Raw genomic sequence first — 27,361 nt, 5'->3', positions numbered from 1 at the left:
TGTTGATTCTAAAGATAATTTTAAATACTAATGTTTCCACAAGAAATATGTGAAAAATGTGCTTGTCCTATAGATGCAAATATATTTCCCAGGTGGGCCCAAGTACTCAACTCTTACTTGCCAAAGTTACTACCTCTTTACTCACATTCTGTCCATAGAGAAACTCTGAAGAAGCACTGAGAACACAGGCATGATATTAAGTATCAAGCCCAACAGCTGCTGGACTACTTTGCTGTTTTAGTCCTCTTGTATGTATTTTCAAAATTCTCATCCTGATTGATAGGAGGCTGCTGTTAAAAAAAAAAAAAAAAAAAAAAAAAAAAAAAAATCTTACCTGTGTCAGTAGAGTCAAGGGTTCCTACCAGTGACTCCAAATTTTGTCCTTATAACTGATTTGCCAGCCTTGCTGACAGACAGGGTCAAAGAATTTGCTGCTTCGGTAACATTTTGGCAACCTGGTCTTCTGTTAACTTGTAGAAATTTGCTAATTTATTTTGAAGTGCACTGAAGGGGGATAGGAAGTTCTGTCGGCAGGTTGGATCCTTTGTTAGAGAGATCACAAGGGTATTAATAAGTGCTCTCTATTTGTAGGCATGAAGGGAAGAGTGAAGGGTATGGCTCCCACAGTCTGTTTTCACCTTCACTTCACTACATGTGTAATGCTGACCCCATCTTCAAAATAGGTAGAAGATACAATACATTATTTGAACTACAGCTTCCTGACAAAGAAGTGAATAGGACTTATTTGACAGAGGTAATAGTGAAGCATCATGTTTAAATGGCAGCCCTGTCACTGAAAGAAACAGTCCCAGCGTCAGACACTTGCGTCCTACCGCATGGGACCATGCTAGTGTTTTTGCAGTTGTGTAGTGAACTGGACTGGAGGACTGATCATAGCTAAAATTAATGTGTTTTTTTTAATAGCTTAACTTTTTCTGTCTACTAAAGATAGAACTGACCACTATACTGGGTGGATCACATATTGTGTCATGTATCAGAATAGAGAACTGAACACCTGTGTTGCCCCAAAAAAGGGTTGTCCAGGACTGTGGGGAACAGAAGCAGGACAAGGGGACAGGACTGCTTTTGTCTTCAGAGCTGGCTTATGCTGTCTTACTGCTTGTCAAAGTAGAGCCTTAAGGGCAGGCTAAGTAAAATGCAAGAGAAGGAGGATGTATCTCCAGAAATAGACCACTATTGTCGATATATCTTCTACTGGGGACATGTATGCATCTTTTAAATGTGATTTTGCAGTCTGGATAGTTTCCAGTCCAGATAGCATCAGTTAGTTACTGATGCTGAAGATAAAATGTTTTAATTGTGATGTTGCTTTTATCTTTCTCCTGTGATCCTTTCTGAAGTAGGTGCTGCCTTGCGTAGCTTTCCTTCGTGTGACCCGGCATAGCATGCTACGTGTCGGGCTGTCTTAAAACTTGCATAGGACTTTCAGTGAATGTATTTAATTCTGGATGCAGAATACCAGTTTACTACAGATTCAAGGTGCTGGTTAAATTTAAGTCTGGTGTTGGTGCTATAAACTGTTCATATGATCAGTTACTCTGAGATTTTGACTAGTGGCAGAGCATCTTTAAAAGAGAAAGCTTCTCCTCTGGTGGTCGGTAAGAAGAGTATGTATCTGTGGCCAGTACTGTAATATTTTTGTTTGTTTTTAAATAGGGTGATTGTTGTTGTTTATGTGTGATTTATGGAGTTCAGGAAGTTTTTGTTAGTGTTTTTCAAGCTTTTGTTCTGTGTGTTAGGTGCTGGCAAAAAGCAGCAATTAATATTTCTACATGCATTCCCTGGGGCTGTGTTTTGGCTAGGGTAGTCAAATGTTACATCTCAAGATAAAGATCCAGTTTTGAGATTTGCTAGTGTAGACCCATGCATTTGTTCAGGGCCTTGTTATCCTCTGTGAGAACCCGTGCAAGTACGGAAGTCTGTGCTAGTGGATTTTGACAAGGGATTAAAGGATCGATGTTTGCTTTGCTTGGAAGTTGTTCAGATAGTAAGAGTTAAGAGTTGAAAACATCATCTGCTTCTTTCCTTGCCCTACTAAAGTAAACTGAAAGCCCATAGCAAAATGTGGCACATTGACTCTTCAGATTTTTTGAGTAATACTTTAGAGTACCTTAAGCTGCAAAAAGATGCTGTCCAATGAAAACTTTATACAAAACAAAAAATGTATTTGCAGGAGAGGAACAAAAGGAATAATAGTTTCAGGATAAGAAAGAAAACGTATTTAAATGTTCCTATCAAGCTTGCACAGCATGAAATTCAGTTGGCTTTTATAAAGCTGGAAGGATTGAAACTACCTACAATCCCAAGCATAAAAAAAATAAAATAAAATTAATTGGCAGTTTGGTTTGATTGTCTTCCTTTTGGAGGGAAAAATAAGTTTCTCTCCTCTTCCTGTAAGTGGAGAAGCTAGTTAATGAGAGTAAATCACAAGAATAATGCTTTCTTTGTTAGGCAAATTACAGCAAAATACAAGGGACCTAACACCTCTAGAGTTGATGCAGCTGGGCCATGACCGTGGTTCTGTAAGCACGCAGCTTCTGCTGGTGAGGACAAGGAGTTACTGCCCCTATTGCAGCGCTGGCTGACAGTGTTGATGGACATGGCGTAATGGCAGCGGCGTTCTCCGGGGACTTCTGTCTGGGATGAGACTGGGAGAGCCTCACTGGGAAGCGCTGTTACAGCTGTGGAGGGATGGTGCAGGGAGCTGGTGTGGCGTGCTGCCTCTGGACATAGTCTTCCCTGATGGCTAGGTAACCTGAGTTGAAACCCTGGCAGCATCTGAGATTTTTCAGATGTGAAACTTGAGTATGACAGGGTATGTTGGGTTTTTGGTTTTTTTTTTGTAATGAGGGCTAATGCTTCACAGGGCCACTTTTTTTTTTTCCCAAAAGCAGCCCAAAAAGATGCTACCAGAAAAACTTGTGCATTTCAACTAAGGATGAGCAGGATCCACTGCAGAGTAAAGCTACTCAAAATGGATCCCTCCCCTTTCATCTGTTAGATCACTACTGTAAGGTAAAGCATTTTTTTATGATATCGGGAGGTTAAAATATTTTCGAATTGAAGGGATATCTTTATGCAGATGTTCAAGCAAAATTATTGTTTCCCAAACTAATTCAAAAGTGAAACTGTCTGTAACAGAAGTGAAAACAATTTAGTTGAATTGTCCTGTTCTCAGCTGGCTACAAGAATGTACGTTTTCTTAAGTTTAAAATGATAGTAATGTAGTTATAAGTGTACCATATGTGACTAAATTACTTTCTTTTTGTGATTGATGGTGCCCCTTGAAGCTTGTTAGTGTACGGAGTAACTCAGAAATAGCAATTGGGTGTGTAAACACCTGGAAGTTTCTTGGGTAAAACTGCAAGCAGATTACATGAAGGCCTATGTGCATTGACAAAATCTCAGTCAGCAGTAATACCTCCTGTGTTGGTGGCACTCACTCAAGAATTATGTTCTTGTTGGTCAGGGCCAGTAAAGAGTTACTAGATTTAAGCTATTTCCTCCCGCTTTGAGGCTGCAAGAAGGCAGCCAGCTAGCCAGGCCCCATTTGGAAAAGACTGTGACATATTCTAACAACACAACTGAGGCCTTCCCATCTGTGTGGTTGTTTATGGCCCATTCAGAATGGTCACAGGACTAAGACTGTGGTACAGGCTTTCTGAATTAGATGCTGGGCTTTCACTGAATGTCTGACTCCGAGTCTCTGGCAGGTTCCGTTAAGCTTTGTGAATTCTGAATCTGCACATGGAAGTGTTCGCTGCTTCTGGTGGACCTGCAGTGAGACAAGGGATCCAAATTGCTGTCTTGCTGAAGTGGTGGTTAGGCAGAGGAAAAAGAGGTGCTTTCTGACTGAGCTTTCAGAATAAATGAATATATTTTAAATGTTATCAGCAATTTATACTGTTGCTTCTGATTAAATTTCCTGCAGTATGGGTTCACAAATGTACATAAAACAAATAAATCCTTTGCTCCTGGCAGTTCTGAGAGAGGTATTTCAGCTTATCCTGCAGGTCAGCAAGCTGAGGAATGATAGGAGGGCAGGACCCTTAGAGAAAAGCATCTTCAGTTGACTGATACTGTTTAGCTGATTTTTTGCTGAGTAATTAAGGTGCGAAGAGGCTGTCTTGAGATGGTTAGGCTTCAGTCAGTAACGTGTTGGTTTCAGGGTAGTCAGCCTCCTTGAATTATACCTGGAAATAATTCTGCAAAATTGTGCCATCTCTGGAAAATGAGTATAATATGCTCCCTTTTTGAAACATCGCAGGGGGGTGCGCTGCTACCCAGCTAACCAAAGTTCTCAGGTAGTCTGTGGTAAGACCTTTAGGAAAGACAAATTATGACTGTCTTCTGGGATCATAAAAGCCTGATCAATATAATAAACCTTTTATCAAAAGGAAGTCTGTCAACTCAGGTATTTGCAGCATTATGAAAGTACAGCCATGCTTTGGCTGATCTGCGTATCCAGAAGTAATAGAAGCTCCAGAAGGAACTTCACGTATTAATTTCGATGCACAAAGGTAGGTAGATATTTTAAGAGTGGCTGTGGTATTTTGCAATTTCTTGGGTTTTTAATTCCAGTCTGACAGTATTCATCTTCTGCATGGCTACTTTGCAAACCAGCCTGTTGTGTGGTGTTTGTTTGTATCTTGCACATACCTGCAAAAATGTATGTGTAGATATATATGTAAACACATATGTCTGTGATAAAAAAAGTATGTGCATCTTCCTTGTAACAGTGGGATAAGTGGGCTTGAGTGACTGTTACTGCTTCTCATTCACGCTTTGCAGTTCACCGAAAGCACGGTGTGAGCTAGGGCAATGTGACTTGGCCTAGCACAGTATAAATCGGTAGGTCTCTACCACTGTCTACTGCTCATTGCATCAGTGAAACTTTTTGGCATGGTATTTTAGACCAGCAGTGAACTCGCTCTTTCACAGCTCTTTCCAAAGAGGATCTTACATGTAAAATACATAAATAAAATAAAGAAATAAAATTAGAAGGGATTAAATTTGTGTGAAAGTCTTAAGAGTGGCCTTACCCTTCATATGATGTTGGCCAGTTAAGACTGCAGAATATCAATATTATTTTTATTGACAGTACAAGTTAGGCCTGTTTAAAAACTAGAAAAATAGATCTAGGCTGTGCTTGTGCAAACCTCGGAGTGCAGCAGAGCTGTTTTCTAACTTCCAGGCACCTCCGTGACTGGGCCCCTGAGCAGTGAGTGGCAAGAAACAGTTCTTGGTGACTTACTGACCCAAAAGGATAAGGCGTCCCCCACTTTACAGAAATAAATGTGCTTCTGAGCCAGTCTTTCTCCAGGTCCCCCACGTAGGGCAGGTCTGACCAAGACTTAATTTGCTAGACCTGTGAACAAGCAAGGTGGAGGTGTTGCCTGCTGCGATCAGAGGGTGGCTGAGCTAAGTGCTAGCTTTAAACATCGCTTAGCTGCTGCTCGTGCCACGCCATTTTGAAGGAACCTTCTCTATTTAACTCTGTCACTAAGGCTTGCAGGGCCCATTTTTCATTCTTTCACTTGTTGGTGTAGTTGTGGTACCACTGTTTTCCACCACCGACTGCAGCTTGAAGTAGGTCAGAGCTCCTTAACAATACCATAATGATGATTTGCACTTTTCTAGCACTTTTCACTTGAATTACCCAACTGATTTATAGGATTGATGAAGAAAACCAAGTGACACCTTTCTGACTGGGGTGACTGAGGCAGATAGAGGCTCTGAGTCACAGGGAAGTTGAGTATGAATTTAAGGAAGTCTTTTGGCTCATCCATGAGAGGTCTGAAGAACCCATGGTTCCTGATTTTGGGGGCGGGGAGGCTACTGCTGCCAAGACTAAGTTATAAGATGTTAAACTGCATAGGTAGAGCGTGTGTGTGTGTGTGAGGAAATTGCGTGTGTGAGGGATATTTAACATCCTGGTGCTCACAGCGTTAGCTCACCTCTGAGCAACAGTACAAGCATTTAAAAAGAAAAGATGTAAATAGCAGTCTCTGCTCAGTGAAGGCAGAGTAGCAACACTTTCTTCCAGAGCCTGGCGTTAGTGTTGCAGCAAAGTGATTTCCAGAAACAAAAAGAAACTTAAGACAATATTGCTCTTTGTTCGGGTGCCTGCAGTTCAGTTCTCAACAGGTGGCACAAATTAACACAGAGTAACAAAAATGGGTCAGAATGCAAGTTTGTTTCAAACTAAGGTGTTTATGTAAAAAATCAGTACTGATTTTTCAATTTTTTATTTCTAATATAGCTCAAATAACCATTCATCTGGGTGAATATTTGAGGTTTTCAAATAATTATACTGCCTTAAATTTCTGGAGCTTACCTGACTGGAGGTGTTGAACAGAGAACTGACAAAGCATTACAGATTTTTATGAAGACTAGTAAGATTTTTGTAGGTGTCAATACTGTTTTTCAAAGTGCTATTTTAAATCATACTTTGAATACCTGTTTAAGATATCACGGTTCTTACTGAGTTTTGCGTGATGGTTCTCCCATGACTGAGATACCTTGCCTAAATACTTAGGTGCCTAAATACTTAGGTGCTTTGTCCAAACCTACACGGCCAGTTTGTGAAGCAGGAGGGTTGGGAAGGGAGTAAGATCAGTTAGCTTGCTGTGCCGCCGCTTTGCTCTTTAAGCAGTGGGCAAGACTGCCACTTGAACTGGTGCTTTGCATGTGTAATGACGTTATATCTCTTTGCCCACCCCTGAAGAGGAACAGTGAGCTACATATGGGTTAGAACCTACACATCTGTGTCTACTCCAAAACACGTTTAAGGAGGACAGAACTTGAATTTGTCCTTGACGCGGGCCAGAAATGGGAAACTAACGCTTACGGTGTGGTAGGGAATATGAACATGGAACACCATTAACATGGTTGCTAGGACCGTATCAGGGTTCAGATACTGGACCTTCAGCTGGAGCTTCTGCCAGCAGACTGTTGTCAGTGCTGCGAGTGGTTTAAGGGTTCAAAAGACTCGTCTCTTGCCCTGACAGCCAGACTGTAGAAGCTGGTGAGGCTGCAGGAATTATCTGTGACCACTAGATGACTCCTTCAGCCTGCTGGTATGTAAAGTCGGAGCTGAAAACAGCTGTGGAGGTGAAGAGCTGGTACGGGAAGGAGAGGACTGTTCTTGCTCTGTTCTGAATGAGATGCACCAAAATTAACGGGTTATGTATCTCACAACTGAAGGAAGTGTTAACATGGTTTTTAGTTTAAGTAGTTACAGGATAATATATACCTCTGGAAATCATTAATTTGTGAGATTTGTTGATATGTACTTTGAAAGAATTTGCAAAACAAAGGTCCAGACCTGCTTAAGGTCAGGGCAGATTTATTGAGGCAATGAACATGTGAAGAAGCTAATTTTATGAGTTGTACTACTTCTTGACTAGACTACAAGTGATATCTGGTTTTGTGTCAAGCTCTACTGTTACAACTCTTACTTTGCAAGCTTTCAAAAAAAGAAAACCCACAAAAAACTCCACCCAAACCAGCAGCAACATAACGCTGTCTTTGCCTCTTTTGCGTCTTGTAGATGGATGGTTGAATCCTGTTAGGCTGGAAAAAATTTGAACAGACTGTGTTGAAGTTAAGGCACAGGCAGAATTTCCACAAACTCCCTACAGACTTCACTGCATACTCAGAGGGTTCACTCACCCTACAATGCTCAGGATTAAATAATTTCCCTGTCATTTAGAGACAGCATAAACAATGCTTCAGTTTCATAAACATGTATTTGCCAGTGCCTCTACTAAGCATATAGTCACTTTATCAAGGTAATTGGATGATGAGGTGGTACTGCTGTTTCCCCTTGTATTTTTCTGACATCCATTTTTATTTCTGAGGTTTAATAAGGAATCATTAGTTGCCATTAAATATGGCCAGTTTCTGGTGCAAAGTGTGTGCTGGATATAGCAGTAGTGCACATGGCTGATGATACTTATTTTTTCAGTATTGTTTTTGTCAGCCAAGAATCTCATAGAGATGAGCCTTGGCCCTGGACTGTGGCTTGATCTGGGAAGTTTTTGTGTTATTCTTTGAAGCTGTAATGTTTGAGTGCTTCAGTGTTCATTGTAAACATAGCACTAGTCCTGTTCTTAAACTTAGTACGCATTAAGGTCATATATCTGCTTTTAAGTAAGGGTCAGGCATACCACCCTTTCCACTTCTATCATATTTGGAAGCTTTCTTCAGATAAAGTTTTCCCTTTTCTCTTTTTAAATCATAGAATCATAGAATTGTTAGGGTTGGAAGGGACCTTAAAGATCATCTAGTTCCAACTCCCCTGCCATGGGCAGGGACACCTCCCACTAGATCAGGTTGCTCAGAGCCTCATGAAGCCTGGCCTTGAATGTCTCCAGGGATGAGGCTTCCACCACATCTCTGGGCAACCTGTTCCAGTGTCTCACCACCCTCATGGTGAAGAACTTCTTCCTAACGTCCAGTCTGAATCGACCCATCTCTAGCTTTAATCCATTCCCTCTAGTCCTACCATTACCCGACATCCTAAAAAGTCCCTCCCCAGCTTCCTTGTAGGCCCCCTTAAGATACTGGTAGGCCACTAGAAGGTCTCCTCAGAGCCGCCTTTTCTCCAGACTGAACAACCCCAACTCTCTCAGTCTGTCCTCATAGGAGAGGTGCTCCAGCCCTCTGATCATCCTCGTGGCCCTTCTCTGGACACGTTCCAGCACGTCCATATCTTTCTTGTAGTAAGGGCTCCAGAATTCAAAGCAGTACTGCAGGTGGGGTCTCACAAGAGTGGAGTAGAGGGGGAGAATCACCTCCCTTGACCTGCTGGCCACTCTTCTCCTGATGCAGCCCAGGATACGGTTGGCTTTCTGGGCTGCTAGTGGACACTGACGGCTCATGTTGAGCCTCTCGTCCACCAGCACCCCCAGGTCCTTTTCTTCAGGGCTGCTCTCAAGCCAGTCACTGCCCAGTCTGTATCGGTGCTTGGGATTGCCCCGACCCAGGTGGAGGACCTTGCACTTGGTCTTATTGAACTTCCTGAGGTTGGCATGGGCCCACCTCTCCAGCCTGTCAAAGTCCCTCTGGATGGCATCCCTTCCCTCCAGCATGTCAGCTGCCCCACACAGCTTGGTGTCGTCAGCAAACTTGCTGAGGGTGCACTCTATGCCACTGTCCATAAGACCTGTTGATAAATCCAAAACCCCTTCTGAATTAGCTTCCAAAAATGCAATTTTGGACTAAGTTGAGCCTTTGCAAACCAGCACTAAAATTTTCTTGATGCGTACCTCTATCCATTTTGAGGGTTATGTTTACCCAGCAGCATGTTGGAGTTTAGTTCTTTGGATGTGTTACAAAGACATAATATAAAAGCAGCTGTTACATGGGATTTTCAGTTACTTTCTATTTATGCATGTAGGATGTGTATAATGCATACAGTTCTTCATATATATGCAAACATCCCCTATCTTTTGCTTGCTTTCTCACTTTCAAAATACACATACCTTGGCATACCTGCATAGGCATCCTTTCCTTTCTCCCTACCTTCGTTTCCTCCCCAAGACCCCATACTTTGGGATTTGTAAATCTAGAAGCCATGCTATAGCAATTTCATACTGTTCTAAAGGGAAACTGCATGATCCATAATTTAAAACTAGACTAATATTTGTAAATGAAGTATGATAAAACTGATGAGAAATATTGAAATAAGGAAACTGGGTTTTGGCATTTGCTTAAATCATTTCCATCCTCCTTGCTGCTGACATTTCATTATTTTATTTCTCACACTGCACGTTCCATTTAACTTGCTTTCTGAGATCTCCATGTTTTTCTCTATTTATTTAAAAGCCATAATTTTAAGGACATACTTTGCCTTTCTTAATTGAAAGGGCAAGGAGGAAGGTTCAGGGGCAAGGCTAGAGAAGAAGCTGATCACCATCTATTTAAACTTAGTTGGTTTGGGTGAATTCCATGCTTTAATCTCTTATGTGCAGCAAGAGAAATAAAATTATTAGTAATAATTATGCTGCAGCATCTTAATATCAAACTAGCAAAATAAAAAAAATTAAAGGAAATTTAAAAAAACCCAACATAATCCTGTAGTTCCCGTTAACTTCTCACTCTTAAAACCGTTTTATTGTTGGATTTACACTATTTTTCCTGCTGCTGTCAGTGATGGTTGTAGATATGAATAGAAGGCAGCACGTAGCATGGATTCAAGTGAGGTGAATGAGCTGCATTAGAAATTTAGCAGCTTGAGCTAATCTGGCAGTGGAAATGACCTGAGAGACTTAATTTTATTTAGAACTGTGGAAAGGCAGAGGCATGCACATGTGTCGGTCCCATCTCCCCCGACCTCTGCCAGGTCCCTCTTCTTGTTCTCCTGGGCCCCAAATGATGTGCTGGGATGTATGCAGGTTGTCGGCTGTGAGGGCATCTGGCATTTTAAAAATTATTTGGCCTACTGCAGCAGTTGGGAGCACAAGTGACGGCGGTATATTTTATGTTCAACCTCCTCTCTCAAGTGACTGAATTAAATCACGCAGCAGTACTGACAGCGGCAGGGAAAAGGCTGAGCAAGGTGCTGTCATCCCTCTGCAGACCTCTAGCTTGCAGGACTCTCTGTGCTTGCCTGCCTGCCTTTCTGCTCCTTCCTTGTTCATCGGCTATCATGTGGTGATAGAATAGCCAGTCCCTTTGATATCTCTTTGTTCCAACCCTTAGTATAGTAAATTTTCAGAATGGTCAATTGGCGTACTATGTAATGTTGTGTCTCGGTGTGCAAAGTCCCAGGGAAGGGAGTACTGAGAATGGTTAGGCTGAGACAGATAATGAGGGTTGCATTGTGTTTATTTAGGGGAAAAAAAAACGAACCACACAAAACAAACTCCTTGAGAGTCTGAGAAACCTTTTTGAATGAAGAGGAGAGTTTTATTTAAGACAAGATTGTACAGCAGTTTTACTTACACAAGTTACTGGATTTAGGATTAAGAAATAAAGCTTCATGTATTTCTTGTCCGCTTCCAACAGTTTTCCCCTTAAATACAAGCATTTAATTATGAATTAAGACTTAATTGTAAACTTGAAATCTTGTAGAGAACTCTTTGCAGATGTCTTTGAAGAAGTTGCCTTTTTCATTTCTGTATTGGATTAGATAGCTGTAAAGTGAATATGTCTTAAAACAAGAGCTCCTAAAACTTTGAATTGTTCCTGCAAAAACCCAGAGTATTTTCATGCCTTAACCTTGTATTTTGCAAAGGTCTGTACCTGTATTGCCGTCAGCTGAAGTGGAGATAACATTGCACTAGCGCTTTCATGGAGTTTCTGACAACTGGAGTCTTTCCCAGTGTCAATTTTAGAAGTCAGGTTTTGTTTCCTAGTGCCAATATTGGCACAGTTCTGAGATGGGTGTATTTAGTCTTCATTCTGAACAGGGTACGTTCTTTGATGTGCATCCAGAAAATTGTTTTGGTGTGGGTGGGATTTCTATTGTACATGGGCACGGGGGTTCCCTCTAGGATTAGATTTCCTCATCCTCCCAAAGCTGCTTTGAGATGAATGCTTTTTGTACTGCTGAGAATTGGATTTGGTGTAAAAGCCTGTTCCAGTGCATTGCGTAGCAACTGCCTAGGCCACCCTACGATGCATGAGAAGTCCTCCCCAACCAGGGTGACCAAACTCCTACCATCTTCTTTACCCTTGCTGGCCTTCAGAACAGGAAACGTGTAGGAGAAGAGTGCTGTAATACTTAAATAGCAGTTATTAGTACTAATACCTCATTTTAGGATGATACTAGTGCTAATTTCTGATTTACTGAAGATCTTTGAAGTCAGTCGTAATCTCAGTCCATCTCCTCACCAGCATAGTATTTCCAGGTAATTTGCAACTAAACAATCTATTTATGGGTTGTGGCGATGCATCATGCTGGACAAGATGACACATTGGCTTTTTGCATGTGCAGTAAGGAGGATAAAGAATCTGTATTGATTTAATATCCCTAACTGAGGTTGCAGCAGAAACTCTGCATAAACTGGTGATAGACACCTCAAAGTAACACCTCACGCTGGCCAGGCTGGCAGCCAGGAGTCTTCCTCAAGCAGTTGAAAGTTGGTTGAGTTTCCAAAGAGATGAACTGTTTGTAGCAGGGTTTTTACAGCCTGAGATGGGCTGCAGCAGGTCCTGTGTTGAAGTGAAGTCCTGACGGTAACTAATTGATATGTATTCTGAATTTCTAAATCATTTCTGTTATTCCCTCTCAAATGTAAAAGAGCAGCAAAACAGTCTTCAAATACAGTGCTTGATATTTATTTGAATATAATAGCCGTTACATCTGTGTGATTGACAGGTTATCTAAGTTTATCTTGTGGTCTGTTTCTGCATTAAGCACTTCCATTAAATTTGGTAGAAGTCTGTAATACCTCAGTTTGTAATAGAATACAGAGCAAGTTTCACAGATGGGATTGCACAAACCTGTTAAGTGTTATTCATTTAGAAAAAAAACCCAAACACAAAAACCTCAACCTGGCATTCAATATGCATAATTTTGTGTATGCAAGAGTTCTGCAGTCATCCTTGGCATTCTGCTGTTGACAGTCTGTACCACTAGAATGGGTAATACTGAATAGTGTTCTTTACACTACATCGTTGTTATATTATTTTTCCACAACAGCTGAATCTTACTGCAAATGCTTCACAAATATGTTAACAGTACTTTCATTATTATAGAAGAAACAGCTTTTACATTTATACTATGTTGGAGACTCAAAGTATACTTTTTTTTTGTGTAATAGACATAGACATATACAGATCAGGCATAGTAAGGAAGTCCAGCTGGAAGCCTGAAGAGTGTCTTGATACCACTTTTTCCTACGCTAGTATAGGCACAAGAATTGGAACAGGAGTTTGAGGGGGGGGTTGTTGAGAAAGCATGAAAATTAGCAGTCCCATCTTCATCTATTTTTGTTTCCTGACAGTTTTATTAAAAAAAGGCATTTTTTTTTAATTAAAAAACACTTAAATAATAACTAGACGTCTGTGGCCTTTCCTTCCACCCCCTCAAAACCTGTTTTAGTTGTCCACTCTGATAAGGTCTATAAGTGCATGATTACATAGCATTGGCGAGTGAAGGAACATACCATGCTGTTCAGCAAATACAGTCTACAAATACAGGTTAATGGTTAACTACACTTAAGTCTGGAAATGATCGAATAGTAATTACAGTTAATTATGAGACGATACAAGTGCATTGCCATGCAATGCCCTCAGAACACCGTGTAACTTCAAAATGTTCATTAGGAAAGGGATTTGAGTATTACAGCATTGTCTTAAGACAGAAGTACTGTTCTTCAGTCTGAAATCACCGAAGAGCCTTCATGGCTAAGTCTGGCGTTAACGTGCAGGCTCAGCTCCTTCAGTGAAAGTTCATATGTGTATCTCTAAAGAAAAATTAATCTGTTTCCATTTTAACGGCAGTGATAACAACTTGTCCAGCTGCATGGTTTGTGCCTGTGCTTGGCCCCAGAGCAGCGCCTAGAGCAAAGGTAGTTTCTCCTGATGCTTTTTTGGAACTCCTTGGGAGTTCGTCCCTCTTAGAGTTGCCTTTAGGCAACTCCTAGCATGCTGCGTTTTGGCTTCTGCGTATCTCTTGGCTATGCACCAAGGTGTGATGTTTAAGAGTGGGCTGTGCTCCCCTATGACTCTCCTCTTCTGGGGCAGCCTCTGGGAAATCGGGATTTTTATAGCTAGTTTTCCCTGCCTTTCTGCCCTCAAATAAGAGGCTGTGGCAGAGCAAAGAATTGGCTCTCTTGATGATTTTTTTTTTCCAAGGCAAAATGAATCTGTTCTTCATCCCATGGTCTATATCCTTTTTATAATACTGCTAATAATTTTTATTATTATTGGTTTGCACCTTCTGCTGAAAGTCAGATTCTGCAAAAAGATTGTAGCTTGTATGACAGGGGCTTCTCTGCGCAGCCAAAGTTTCACAGGGTCAACAGGAGTGCTGCAACGAGTGAGGGCTCAAAGGCCACAGCTCTTAAGTGTTGATCTTGAGAATATTTACACTTAAGCATAACTTCTCCACCAAAGCTCCCTTCTGTTGACTTCAGGGATGACTTGTGCATTTGAAATGGAGCTCAAATGTAAGCACTCACAAGTTGGTGACCACAGGAGGGGGAAGCAGAGTGCAAATGTACTGCTGTGAAGGGTGGCGTTCATTTTCCTGCCCCCAGGGTATCCACTGGCCACACAGGTGTTCTGCCCAGCCTCCAGCTACTGCTCCAGAAGGGTGGGCATCTTCCGGGGGTCCCGTGGCATATCTACCAGCCCCTGGGGAGGTCTCGGGTACTCCAGTAGTTCTCACGTGCTCACAGCCACTGAAGGCCTGTTTTTAGGCAACATCATCCCATCCTAACTAGCTTGACTGTATCTTAGAGTAGTGAAATCTTTACTGAACAGGCAAAATTGAGATAAAGGTACTGCCTTACAGACTTTAAAAAACAGCTTTTCTGGAACTCTTAATAAAAACGCAATAATTACTGAAATTGTTTTCAGGGTCGTGACCAGCCGCTGGATCAATCTCCCAAGGCAGTCATGATTATCCTGGGTGGTTTTCCTTAATACGCTGAGGATGCTCACAGTGTTGGAAGACATGTTAAGGAAGAGGTTGCAGGACTGATGGATGACAGTGGTTGAGTTGGTCTGTGTGTGGTATTGACAGAGGGGAAAAAAAAACAACATTGTCCTTCAGCCCATTCAGGTTGCTTGAGTTCTCTGTCAGCCTTCCAGTTAATAATGTTGTTTAAGAAACAGCTCTGTGGTATCTGTAAATGCCGTTTATGAAGAGGGGAGAAAGTACTTATAGAGATGCTTTCTGTAATTACATATTAAAATAAATACTTGCATCTCTGAGTGATTGCACAAAGCAATTAAGGACCCATGACATGAGCATTTCTTAAAAAAAAACCAGTTGATTTTTTTTTTCATCCTTGTAAGTTTGAATTGTTTTTTGAAGTGATTTGTAACTGACTGCTCACTGTTATGGTGAAACTATAATCATCATTGAATTTGTAACATCATAAAAAGGCTACTCCTGCAGTGAATTTAAAGTTGCTTTCTATTGTATAGTACAGAAACAAATATGTGCTTTGTCAATGGAGAATAATAATCCCTACCTGACATGTAACGCTCCTTATTGCTGCATTACTGGGGCTGTTCACAGAGGAGTTAACCAGTGTTGTCCCTTGTTTTCTAGAAAGCTGGAACAGGATGGACATCCTGGGGTGCCAGTGCTGGGTCAGTCTCACATGGCCTCTAGATTTTTTTCAGGAAAAGCCAATTATGAGCTGCAGCACTAAACGTAACAAACTTCCCTAATTAAGGCCCAGAATTTTGGGTGATGCCTACTGAGAGAGTATGCTTCCTTGAGGATTCCTGTGTAGGAAGGTTTTCCTCATGCAGCTGACTCCTCAAAGGGGTGGGCACCATCACTGACCAGTATCCAAACATATTCATTTTCATGGGTCTAAATAGAAAAAGCTTTTGGGAAGGCCATGAGACCCTATCTAAGCATATGGCTTCTTGCCAGCAAAGCTCCACTGGATTCATAGTAAGATGATGCTGCCATCCCAGCACAGCTCCTTTTTATTGCACCCAAATTTAGGTGAGGGCTGCCTTGAAACTTGAGCTATTACCTCTTCTGCGTCATTTCCATGGACCTGAAGAGGAAGGAAAGGACTAAAAATGTAACTGTGGGCACACTTAGATGAAAATTATCAAAGATCGCAGAGCATCACAAATCTATACGTTTATAGCAAGTTTATGTAATTTGTGTATAAAACTTCGTGTCATGGTAGTTTTAATCTTGTATTCTTGAGATGAAACAGGAAAAGCAACTAGGATTATTTTTTACCTTTAAAAAAAAAAGCTTTATTTTAAAACTTTTATAAGTCTGTTTTTAAATACATCTCTGTAGACTTGTGATCATACTTAGAATAATATCTTTATTTCCTTAATTTAAATACAGTGCCTCCCATTTTGAGACAAAATCAAACTGGAGAGGGGTTGGGAAGAAGGCAGGCTCACTGTGAGAGTTCCTGCTTTCCTTCAAATTTGTTTGGATCAGAAATCTTACTCGGCTGTTGTGCTTCAGTAAAACCATTGGCTCTGTCAGAGATGGTATACTGGAAATGTATCCGGATACAAACACACTGGATATGTTTGGAAAAGGGTCGTTTTTTTTCTGTCGTTTACCTTGATTGTAACCTTTCTGTATGTGGGTTAATCCTGCTGCTCTCAGTGTGTGTAGCTACTGGTTTTAATAGAAAGCCTGATAAAGGGTATGCACATTATCTTCTAAATATACACAACAGTGGGTAAATGTAGAGGTCATGAAAAACAAGTCTTGTCTAAACTTAACTAGGAAAAATATTTTTCCTGCAATTTATTTGGTACATGTTTCTGTACTGTTCTAGATTCTCAGAGTGCCCAGCATCTAAATTCTTCAATCCCCCCTCTCCCGCCCCTCCCCGACTTTGGGGCTTCTGTGGGAAGCCTGTCCAATAAAACTTGGAAGATAACTTAGGGTGACACTTCTGAGATTTTATTTATTTTTGTACACTAGGAAATAACAGACTGCAAAGCTGTTGGCTAATGCTGGAACAGCATGTTGGGGGCAAAGTAATTTCTTACTGTTAAATTGATGGGAGGTGTGTATATATTTTTAATATCTGGGCCCATTATTTAGACCATCTTTTATAATCTGTATAATCACAAGGTGTGAAAATAGAAGTAACCATTGTAGTTGGTTTTTGAAACTGACAGCTGCAACATAGGAAAAGGTATTTTAGTGTCGAGGAGTATTTTGCTGCACTATGGTTGGTGGGGTGGAGTAGGGTTTTTTTGGTTTGGGGTTTTGGGTGTTTTTGGTTTTTTGGTTCAAGATTTTGTCGAGTGAGTGAATTTAACAAAACTTTTTTGATACTTCTTTTTTTCACCTCGTGCATCATCATTCAGTATTTAAGTGTTCTGTAGGATTAAGAAGAATTAATAGTCATAATTTTTCTGTTCACTATACTGTTTTTCAGTCTCTTGTAAAAGAGCTCTATTTTTTTTTATACTAAAGTCTGTCAGATGATTTAAAAACAAAACAATGGTGAAGACTTAATCATTAATTTTCTTTATTTCTTTATGTTATGAGGGCATGTTCGTGCTTTTTCCAATTTATTTTAGGCATTAAAAGAGAATTGTGTAAGGATAAGGATCCTGTTGAGCTGAACATAGCACAAATGAGTGAGCCTTGAAAGATAAATGGTACTCCCAAGCACTAACCACATAGTCACAGTTACTTTAGATTATTAAATGACATGGTTATAGTTCCCGACACAGGAGTGCAGCAGCGATTTTTTGCACACCTGTCTGTCCGTCTGTCTGCTCCACCAAAACACTTCTGCAAAACTAGAAATGCAGCTTGAAAGGTGGCTGGACTAACTCAGGAAGAATGCCATTGGGAGATGGAAGAGAGTGCTTAGGAATTCCCGGTAAATTCAATGTTATCGTATGGAAAAGGCTTGTCAGGCTGCAGGCTAGTTGTAGGGTTTCTGTGACAAAACTGCTGAATGCAAAAGCTGGAAGAATGATAGGAATGTGCATTGTTTGTCCTGCTCAACAGCAGCTTAGGGTAGCGGAGTTAATCGGGTTCTTCCTGGGGTTTTACTGTGCTTGATAAAGTTAATTTTAGGCCTGATTCTGCCTTGTCTGGCAGCTCTGCCATCCTCTTGGGCTGAGTGTGGGAGAAAGGGAAACGGGTCACAGGCACAGAAACTGGTCTTGCAGACAAAACCTGGCGGGCAGCTTTGGTGACGCGGCGCTGAGGCGGCGATCTGTTTATCCGCTTGTTGTTCTGTTGGCTCGGCAGTGGTAATGGGACTAAGAACTAATAAAACTCTTTCTGTCGTTAAAGTGAGCGCTGACAGGGAGATCATCTGCTGAGTCAGAGAACGTCAGTTTTATATCACTGCTTTTAGGAGTGTGTGCGCTTAGGGAAAGGATATTTACTCCTAATGCAATTTTGTGTACATGTATTTTCTCCATTTTGTATAGTAAATAGTAGTTTGGCAGTGCAAAGGTTTTAATTTGAGACAATCCAATTTAAATATATGTAGTTAAAGAAATCCAGATAAGATTTTGAAGTGAGTGTTGTTTGGAATAATAAAGGGGTACACGTACATCTGTGCTGGCATTGAAATGTCCCTCATTACTACTGCTTGCGGAATTAATGAGACATCAGTGTATCGATGTATTTATTTATTAAATAACATGTAAGTTGCTGTTGTGCATAGGAAGACTGGACAATTTATCCAAAAAAAAAAAGTGTGTGTCTTGTGGAGTATAAAGTAGCAGTATAACAAACTTCACAGAAAGCTTAAATTTTCTTTTGTAGTCTCCTGCTTGTTCAGGCTATGTGTGTGTATATATAAAATATAAACAACATATATATAAAATTATTTACTGTATACATATTTTGTATATTGCATACTGAATAGGAGGCTTGAAAATCTCCCCCTCTCCCCCAGCACTGGGGTTATAAAAGTGAAATCTGAGCCCATGTTCAGGTTTCTCTCTAAATATCTTCATGGTTCCATCAAACTCTGGCCAGGCAGTTTGTTTCTGCCTAACACTTCACTATTTCGGGAGGCCAGGAGTTTCCATGTCATCCTTTAATATGCGCTGGTCTTTCTTCAGCAGATGAGGAAGGCAGTTTCAACTGCCTATATAATTTTATTACAGATGGGTTGGGGTGCAATGAGGAATATGACTTATAAGCTGTATTACAACTTTATCCTAGACTCTGAATGTCATAGTGATACAGTGGGCAGCTGAACCTTCTCATTCTAGCACTGTTCCAACCATTTGGGGAAAAAAACCCAAACAAACCAAAACCCAAACAACAAAACCCAGTATAAAAACTAGGCATCCAAGAACAGTGGTTGCTTACTGATGTGCCCTTCTTTTTAATGGAGTAGGACAAGGATGCTTTTTCAACTTTGTGGTTTTTCAATTCCCATGCATGTGACTTTTATGTTTTCAGACGTTCCTCTGCAGCTATAAGCTTTGTCATCTTTTCCTCTGAAGGAAAGCGGAAACCACTGGATTTCAAGAATTTGCGACATGCTAATGGAATTATTGTACCATCTAACTTTCCATATCTGTGTGCCTGAGTTGAACACAGAATATGATTTGGAGGTATGAAAGGCTACTTCCCCAAATACCACACAGCGAGCTATAAAGTTGTCTAATCTGACAGCATGGGTGGAGGTGTTTCTGTTTCCATTCCCAGGGTGACTTTTCAGTCTTCCAAGTGTATTCCATTGCATGAGGAGCATCTTTAAGAGGATCAGGGTTCAGGAACCATTTCCTTAGTAATCTTCTGCAAGACACCTGAAGTAAATGACTCATCCGATAGTGCCTTAATGTTCTTGGCCTTAACCTGTAACTTAGGGATGCCAAATGTTCGGTTTTGCAATATGTAGTTACAGTTTGTGAAGAGGTAGTTTCCTTTTCTCCAGTTGATTCAACCTCAAATCAAACATGTATTCCTTTTGAAAACACAGTTCCTCTGATCTCCTTTTCTGATGTTTGAATTTGTGTGTTTCCTTTCAGATCCTAAAAAAGAGCAAATCCCACTTGCAGGTTGGTGGGGTTTGTGTGTGTGTGTGTGTGTGTGTGTGTGTGTGTGTTTGGAGTTTTTTTCTTTGGTTGGTTTTTGTTTGTTTTATTTTTGTGTCGTTTACTGTCTGTGTCTCACCTAGAGCAGTTTGCATGTCCTCAGCATTCCATGCAGCCCAAGACCTTCCTGTAAGATTAGGGGGTTTTGTTTGTTTGCTTTCCCCTAGCAAACCATGCGGCTTCCATGGTGCTGAAGAAAACCAAATCAGACTGGCTTGATTTTGTTCTTGATGAGACCAAGTTTGATAAACTCCACAGTCAACTTATCTTTATGGTGTGAATCCAACATTATTACATGCTTTTTTGTTTGTCCCACCTTGTCTTAACAAGCCAGAAACATCAGGATTCAAGTGTTTTAATGCTCAAGGGCGGGGAGCCGCCGGGGGGGGGGGGGGCATACTGCTTTAATATTACTCAGTATGCATATTTTAGTCACTAGAGGGCAGACTTGTACTTCTCTGAATAAATGAGTAACTGCAAACTAATAATTAATTGGATCCAAAGAAGTAGAAATAGTTGCCTAATGAAAATAAGTATATTTGATGCATTGTTTTTTTGAATAAAGCAAATAAAAAAATGGCCCTTTTCATTTTAGTTAAAGATGCTTCATCAAGGATTTCATTGTTGCTATGTTTTCTGAATTGCTTCAGAGCTCTGAAATTTGCTTGCTCTGATTTACTTGAAATAACATTGACGGGATTGGTGGGCAAGCTTGATACCCTTCCGTCTCCCACTTTGTATGTCCATTACCTCATAGAAACCGTGTATATGCATATGTGCTGTGCTCAAAGTCTGCTGAGTCCACTAAATTTTCCTTTCTGTGAGCTAACAAAAGAATATTGCAAATAGAAATTGGACTGATACTTGGGGCCGAAATCGCCATTATTGCACTATATCTCTGTAATTCTTTTCCCAGTGTGAAGTTTGAAGACTGTTCTACCATGCAGGTGGGAAGCATTTTGCACTGGTATAAGAGATGACATGCACCAACAAAGAATAAAGCCAAACTTTGTCTTTTTGACATATAACATAGGAAATATCTTCCAATTAATGGCTTTAGTAATTTTCTTTGAAATGACATTGAGATTAATGAAAAGCAGCCCTCTCCCCCCCAGTCTTAGAATTTCCTGTCTACTTACTTGCCTTTGCTGCACTTTCCCTTTTTTATCCCCCATTAGCGTGTAGGTTAATAAAATGGAGTAACAGAATTGGTTTGCACAAGACTGTCTTGTGGATCATAAACATAGCTCAGTTTATTGCTTGTTACCTCCTATTTCAAAAACAGTGAGAGAACATCTGGGATGTGCCTATATTGTAGTAAAAGGTTTATTTAGCAATGGTGTTACCAGCTTGATTAGTTGATAGAGACGTTAAGTGTGCTGATACCTGGCATAAGAATGCCAGTGGGGAAGGGATTATCAGCTATTTGTGATAAAATTCCTTTTCATACACAAGAATTTATAAAAATAGTCTTCAAAGAGATGTTGCTACTAATGGTTCATCCTTTCATGGGTTTTATGCTACATAATGACTGTTTTAAAGGTTCAGCTCTTAAAATTATGTTCACTTAAATTCTTGACTTTAAAATTCCTGACTTTAATTAAAGTAACCCCCCAATGATTCTATTTAAAAACAAACAAACAAAAAACCCACAAACAAACAAAAAAATAATCTTGCAAGTGCAAGTCCTTGAAGCTTCAGAGTTAGACACCAAACTACCGAGTTCGTAATGACTTTTATTTGAAATCATATAATTGTTTACTAAGTCCTGTTTGCCTGGAGTCTCCTCTGGTCTTAAGGTGTTCTCTCTGTAAGATAATATCTTCTACTTACCTTATTAATAGTATAAGTATCTTGATAGATGACAGCAACAACACCGAAAGGGCCTTTTCTTATCTTTCTTTTTCCCTGAGCTCACTTTCTATTGGTGCATTTTCATTTTTGACTCTTCTAGTGTGAAGACTGGTAAACATCCCCCTGCGCAGGCCCTGAGAAAAGAGCAGTGACCTCAGTTATGCACAACCATACCTCTCAGTCTTGGCAAAGACCTGTCATGAGTTGCAATGTTCAACAGAGACGAAGCAAAGGACATACACATTTTTCACACATAAGATTTAAAATACAGTAGGATTTCTTCCTTTTAGTACAAAGAACTCTTTCAACATCCTCTTATTATCTGCCTTTGTTTCTTAGCTGAATAATTCCTGCAGCTTGGGTGAACGGACACTAAATTTGTGTGGCTCATCTATAAGGGCTAAAATGTGAGATGAGTAATAGTTAAGAAGAATATATGCAAATGGAAGATATTTTCCCACCTCCTCTCACTTACAAGCATGTCACCATTTGCCTGTAACAATAGCAGGTACAGCATACGCAGATTGAAATTATGATACTTGAAGATGATACTAGACTGCAGCATTGTGCTTGGCTGATAAGAGCTGCCACGGCAGCCTTCAGAAGGTGTTTGCTGAAGTGGTTGACTGTTGCAAGACACATCACGAAGACACCTTCATTTGAATAAACACTTGAGAAGTCACAAAGGCTTTTGAAGACTATTTGACACTTGTATTTCAGCTTGTCTTTTCTGGATCTCCTTGTCTCCCTTTCTACCTCTGCCTCCCTGCCTGCCTTTTTCACTCTGCTTTGTGAGTCCTTGGGCTGCGCAGCTCTTGCTTTTCCAATGGTCGCGTTCACTTGTCTTGCTCCGACTTTCCTCTCTGTAGCTACAAGAAGCTGGATGTATGCTTCTCTCCTCCATACTGAAAACATAGCTTTAATGTTTTTATTTCTAAGGAATTGACAAGTCTTGGGTGAATCAGGGTTGAAAATTTAAGAACAGTTTCTTTTCTTACCCATTTAATGCACTTTTAAGAGCTGGTGCTCAGGGAAACAAGCAATATAATTACATTCAGGTATTCTGGTATCATCAAATTATTAACCTTCGTTTGCACTAAACATTTCATGCTCTAGGTAAACATTTTTTTCAGTGCAGAATGTGTTGGACTACAGATGATGCTGATGATCTACAGCTGTTTGCAATGGGTGGCTTTTTGGGAACACTTGGAGAATTAAGAGAATTGGTTAAATGGAATTAAAATTTGCCTCATTCTGGTTGACAGTTATCTGTTTATAGTTCCCAGGAGCTTTTCATTGAACAATAATATATTGTATATGTGGTACTAAATATCAGGTACTGTACCAAGATTCTAGAGATATTTTAGACTGGGGAGGACGCTAAAATTAACATGTTAGGTGTATTGGAATTAGACTGACACACCTTTAGGACCAGTCTCCCGATGCTTCAGGTGTCTATGCACAGGCATCTTCCTGGTCTCATTAACTTCATTGCCACTGTGTGGGTACTTATTTCACGGTTAATGTGTTCCTACATGGGTAACTGGGAGCTGTTGCTGTTCTCTCTCAGAAGTTGTTGCATAGCAATAGCAGTACCTATAGCAATTCTGCGGCTCTGCTGTGCCCACTTCACAGGCAAACATGCACTGTCAACCACCTCTTTGCTCTGCTGAACAGTCCCGCACCTCTGGGAGCAGGTTCCATGTGCTGGCTTGGAGAAGATTGATAAGGCAAAGAGGCTGGTCCCCAGTAGTTCAGAGTGGTCTGAAAGAGCCCAGGAGCACACATAAGGAAATACCCCTGGTTTTTCAACTGTCTTTTCACAGCCATGTTTGCAAACTTGTCTAAGCTGTATAAACATTCAAGTGAAAGTAACTTCTCATATGGATAATGTTAGGAATTATTATGCCTTACACCAAGCTTTGTCTTAATTAGAAATTCTGTTGCATGACTTTTTTGGGGGGGTATAAGCTGAATTAACCTATGAAAGTTGTTTTTCCTTTTGAAATTGGTTATCAATTGGATATCATCAGATCAGTGCATTTACCGCTTTCCCTTTGTTGGGGGGGAACAGGGTAAGCTGTGGAGAAAGAAGGAAAATTTCTTTTGAAACTCAGGATGAACCCGTTCTCTTCTCAGTCCTACCTCCCCCTCTCTCTTCATCTAGTGTGAAGCAGGTAGCAACAACCTGTACTAATTCTGGTGGGTGCACGGGCATGTCAGTAGGTGTTCAGATGAGACGCCTCTGTGTTATTTTCGTCTCTTTTTTTTTTTTTTTGCCTTTTTTTCTTCCCCCCCCCCAGCCTCTTAGAATTAAAGTCTCTTAGGAGTTACCAGGCAAGACTTGGGATCCATTGGTAGGTGATGGTGAAGAGCACTTTCCGTGCTTTTATTGTCCTCCGTATGATTTTCAAAGTCTTATGTGGATAAGCCCTGGACAAGTTCAGGGTGAATGCATTTTCTGGTTTGTGCAATTCTGAACTATACCCAGGATCATAACTTAGTATATGATCAGCAGGGATAGTTTTCAGATCTCTAGCTTCTTTATGACCCTTTTCCAGTTTGGAGGTTGGTTACTGTTTTGAATAGCTTCCTGTATCGGACTCTCTTTAAGCTATGAGGTCATTAGGCCAAGGGTTATGTTGCTCGAGCATTTGGAAAAGGCTGTATGTGAAACATAGAAAGTTTTGGTATCATACAACTCTCTCCTGAAAAAGCTTTTTACTAGAGGATGGTATTTGCTGCATCAGTGGCTCGTAGTGAGCTGGTAAATGAAACCGAGCCACTGCTGTGAAGCCAGCTGTTGTGAGCTGTAGGGGTACACCTGCAGGTTTGCTTGCAGTGTCCCCTTGCTTGATGGCGTTTCTCAGACTTGATCCCTTCAAAAGGAGAGGGTATTTGAAGCATTAGCAGGTGCTTTCATCGCTTCCATGCTAAGCTCCTGGTGAGCGTTGGGAGCGGCCACTCAGTTTTCAGTTACTTGTGTCTCCATGACGCTTCTGTTTCCCATAGAGACGGTGGCTGCCTGGGTCCTGGGGGGCTTCTGAGCCCATGTCCTTAGGCTTGGGCAGGCATCTCTGGCCTGCAGTGCTTCCAGACTATAACATCTTCACTAAGAATAATCTCTTTGCTAGAGATTAGGTGAATACTTCAATATCTTGAAATATTTCTTCTGCATAGTTAGCATTGGTTTTAGCAGCAGTTGTCGTTCATCCAGGAGTCCAGTTGGGAAGAAGGTGGGTAAATCTTACTCCCGTCAAGCTAGAAGTAATGTAGAGTCGTAGAACCCTGAGGGTGCAAGTTGTTCATTGGTAACATGGGGCAGATCCTCTAGGTACTGTGAATTGGTGTAGTCAGTTGAAGAAAGTGGCCTTGTTGAGCTTGTGACTGGTGACTTAAAAAAGGTAACACGATTCAAGAGTGTGGTGGTTAGTTGTGGTATCTAATACTATCTCACTGTTCAGGAAGATGCCTGCTTCAGCATTTTCCTGCAACTCAAGCTGATATTTATATCTTTAACATAGTCTTAGATTAAGCCTCAACGAATCCAGTATTCTGCTGCTTCCTTCATGCTGAAATTGAGAAGTGCAGGGCACATGTTGAGCTCCAGGCAATCCTTGTTTGCTTTTGTCTCTGGGCAGCAGCTTTGTTGGGTTAGGCTGAGTTGGATAGCCATTATCTTGCCAGCATCTGATTCTGTGTCTGAGCCTTTTAACAGTGTGTTCAGTTGTGAACAAATGGGTTGGGTAATGTCACTGGTCTGCAAACCCGTATCTTAAACTTTGGCTCTAGTAGGGTAGCTTTCCACTACTATAGTGGTGGCCAGCCTACTGCAGTCACTTGCCAGCTGCTGCTGTGTCCCCCTTTGTATGGTCAGAGATGCATTAAGAGCTGGTCGTTATGTGTTGGGTACATGGCTAGGCATGTGGTAGGACACATCACGCACATTGTTTTCACACATGGAGACTTCTATATGGTCACAGTCTTCTCCAGATTGTGGACACCTGGTGAGTGTTGTGGTGTGAACACCAGTCTGGTGCTCCAGTGGCATGGACCTTGCAGCAGGCCACTGATTGAGGATATATTTCAGTAAAAAGTTTTGATAACTGAGTATCTGCAGCTTCTGCTGGGAACGCTCTTGTGGTGAGGTAAAGTAGGTGGACTCCACAAATCTCCTTTCATTGAATTCTCTCCATTCAAATCTCCTATTATTTGGCTTTCATAAGCCAAAAATGTGCTTGACCTGGCTTTTGCTGTAGGCTGAAGTGTGCATGTATGGTCAGCTACACAGCTCAGCTACTTAAATTGCCGTAACTTAGTTCTTTTTCTAAGCTCATAAATCCGTTTAACCTAAATCAAAGTAGTGAACTTTGTAAATGATTTGTTTTGTGAGGCTTCAGCTTTCTGACTTCTTTCATCAGAAATCAGACCAGGTTTTGTGACACACTGTCACATATGTCATGGATGTAAATTTCAACATTTGGTACAGCTTTATTCCCCTGGCATGGTCTGAGCTTTGTGGTGTTGAGGAACCAGCCTAAGCTAACTGACAATAAATGGTTCTTAGATTGAAATAAGAATTGGAAGCATCTGAGTTGGTTTTAATTTACTAATGTGAGTTCCTGTGTAAATAAAGGCTTATCCTTGTATACGCAGTGTAACTTCCACAGCCTAAACAAGTAGGAAATTTTAGAAGACTGTTTGCTGATTCGAATTTCCATAATGGCTTGTGAAAAGTTGTGACATAGCTAATTTGGAGAAAGGAAAATGTCAAATAAACACTCAATGAGTGATATAACCGGCTTCTAATTTGATGTGGAGCTTGCTTACAGTGCGTCTTGTCACTGAGCTCTAGCAAGTTGCAGCATAAATGGTCATCTGAGATGCATCTTGCTAGGCGTTAATGTCATAAAGCGATTCATAATTCAGAAGCCTCTCTCTCTGAGGGTAAAAATCCCCTTTCCAGGTTCTTGTAAATATGTGTGTACAGTAAAATAAACAAGTTTGGTAGAGCCACAAAATCCAGAAGTTGCATGTGTTAGACTGTATCTCAGCTATTTCAGTTTAGACATTATGTCACTGTATGTATAATACAACAGAATAAAAAGCTTGATTTCTGGCAAATTACTTATTGTTTACTTTCTCCAGTGAGACCATTTTTGAACACTTTTGTCATTTCCATATGTTTTTAGTGTGCAAAGCAATAAAAACTGCATTAGAACTTTATTGTGTAGGAGTTAAAAAAAAAAAAAGTCAGGTTTTCTTCACCCATTCAAGGCGATAACAATGCATACAGGATGCTCAGTTGTAATGTAGAGTCTACAAAATATGAAATTACAAACCTAAATGTATTTATCTTATTTATCCTATCTTATCTCTCTTATTTATCTTTGGCTTTGCTGGGGACTCTATATGGTGAAGAGATGGTCCAGAAAAACATCATAGAGCAGTTCAGGAGAAGAGGTCTTCGAGCATCATATAAGCCGTCAATTTGTTTTCACTCCTTCTGGATCTTTCTCCATCAGCCAGATCTGATTTCCATAGCCTTGTATAGGTATTGTAGGTCATTATCTCAATTGTAAAAGCTGCTTTTCCATGCAACAGGGAAGGCATAATCTCATATTGTCTGAGGATGGGTAAGAAAACCCTTTGAGTACACGGGTGTCAGTAGTTCAGTAATAGTCTGTCTGTATTCCCATCTCTCATGCATGCTGATTTAAATTACTTTTGAGTCTAAGCTCAGGGTAACCTTATATATTTTTATGGGGTTTCTCTGATA

The 27,361-nt window shown here is 40.6% G+C and overlaps 1 protein-coding gene across 27 annotated transcripts in view; it reads left to right on the top strand.

Moving 5' to 3' along the window:
* The window catches only part of BBX (BBX high mobility group box domain containing), a 166,645-nt gene that overhangs the window by 37,928 nt on the left and 101,356 nt on the right, over positions 1-27,361 (top strand). Inside the window, exon 1 of one of the 27 annotated variants that reach the window (XM_063349545.1) lies at positions 737-754. The exons of 23 other annotated variants lie outside the window; for them this stretch is intronic. The gene's annotated coding sequence lies outside the window, so the exon portion shown is untranslated. Of the gene's footprint in view, positions 1-736; positions 755-2,938; positions 3,037-19,227; positions 19,246-27,361 lie in introns of those variants that run through there. 3 more of the 27 variants (XM_063349537.1, XM_063349598.1, XM_063349459.1) reach the window with 3 other exon arrangements.

This window comes from Chroicocephalus ridibundus, chromosome 1 (genome assembly GCF_963924245.1).
Source record: "Chroicocephalus ridibundus chromosome 1, bChrRid1.1, whole genome shotgun sequence".
In the NCBI taxonomy this organism is placed as follows: Eukaryota; Metazoa; Chordata; class Aves; order Charadriiformes; family Laridae; genus Chroicocephalus; species Chroicocephalus ridibundus.
This window is presented reverse-complemented; position numbering and strand designations above follow the sequence as displayed.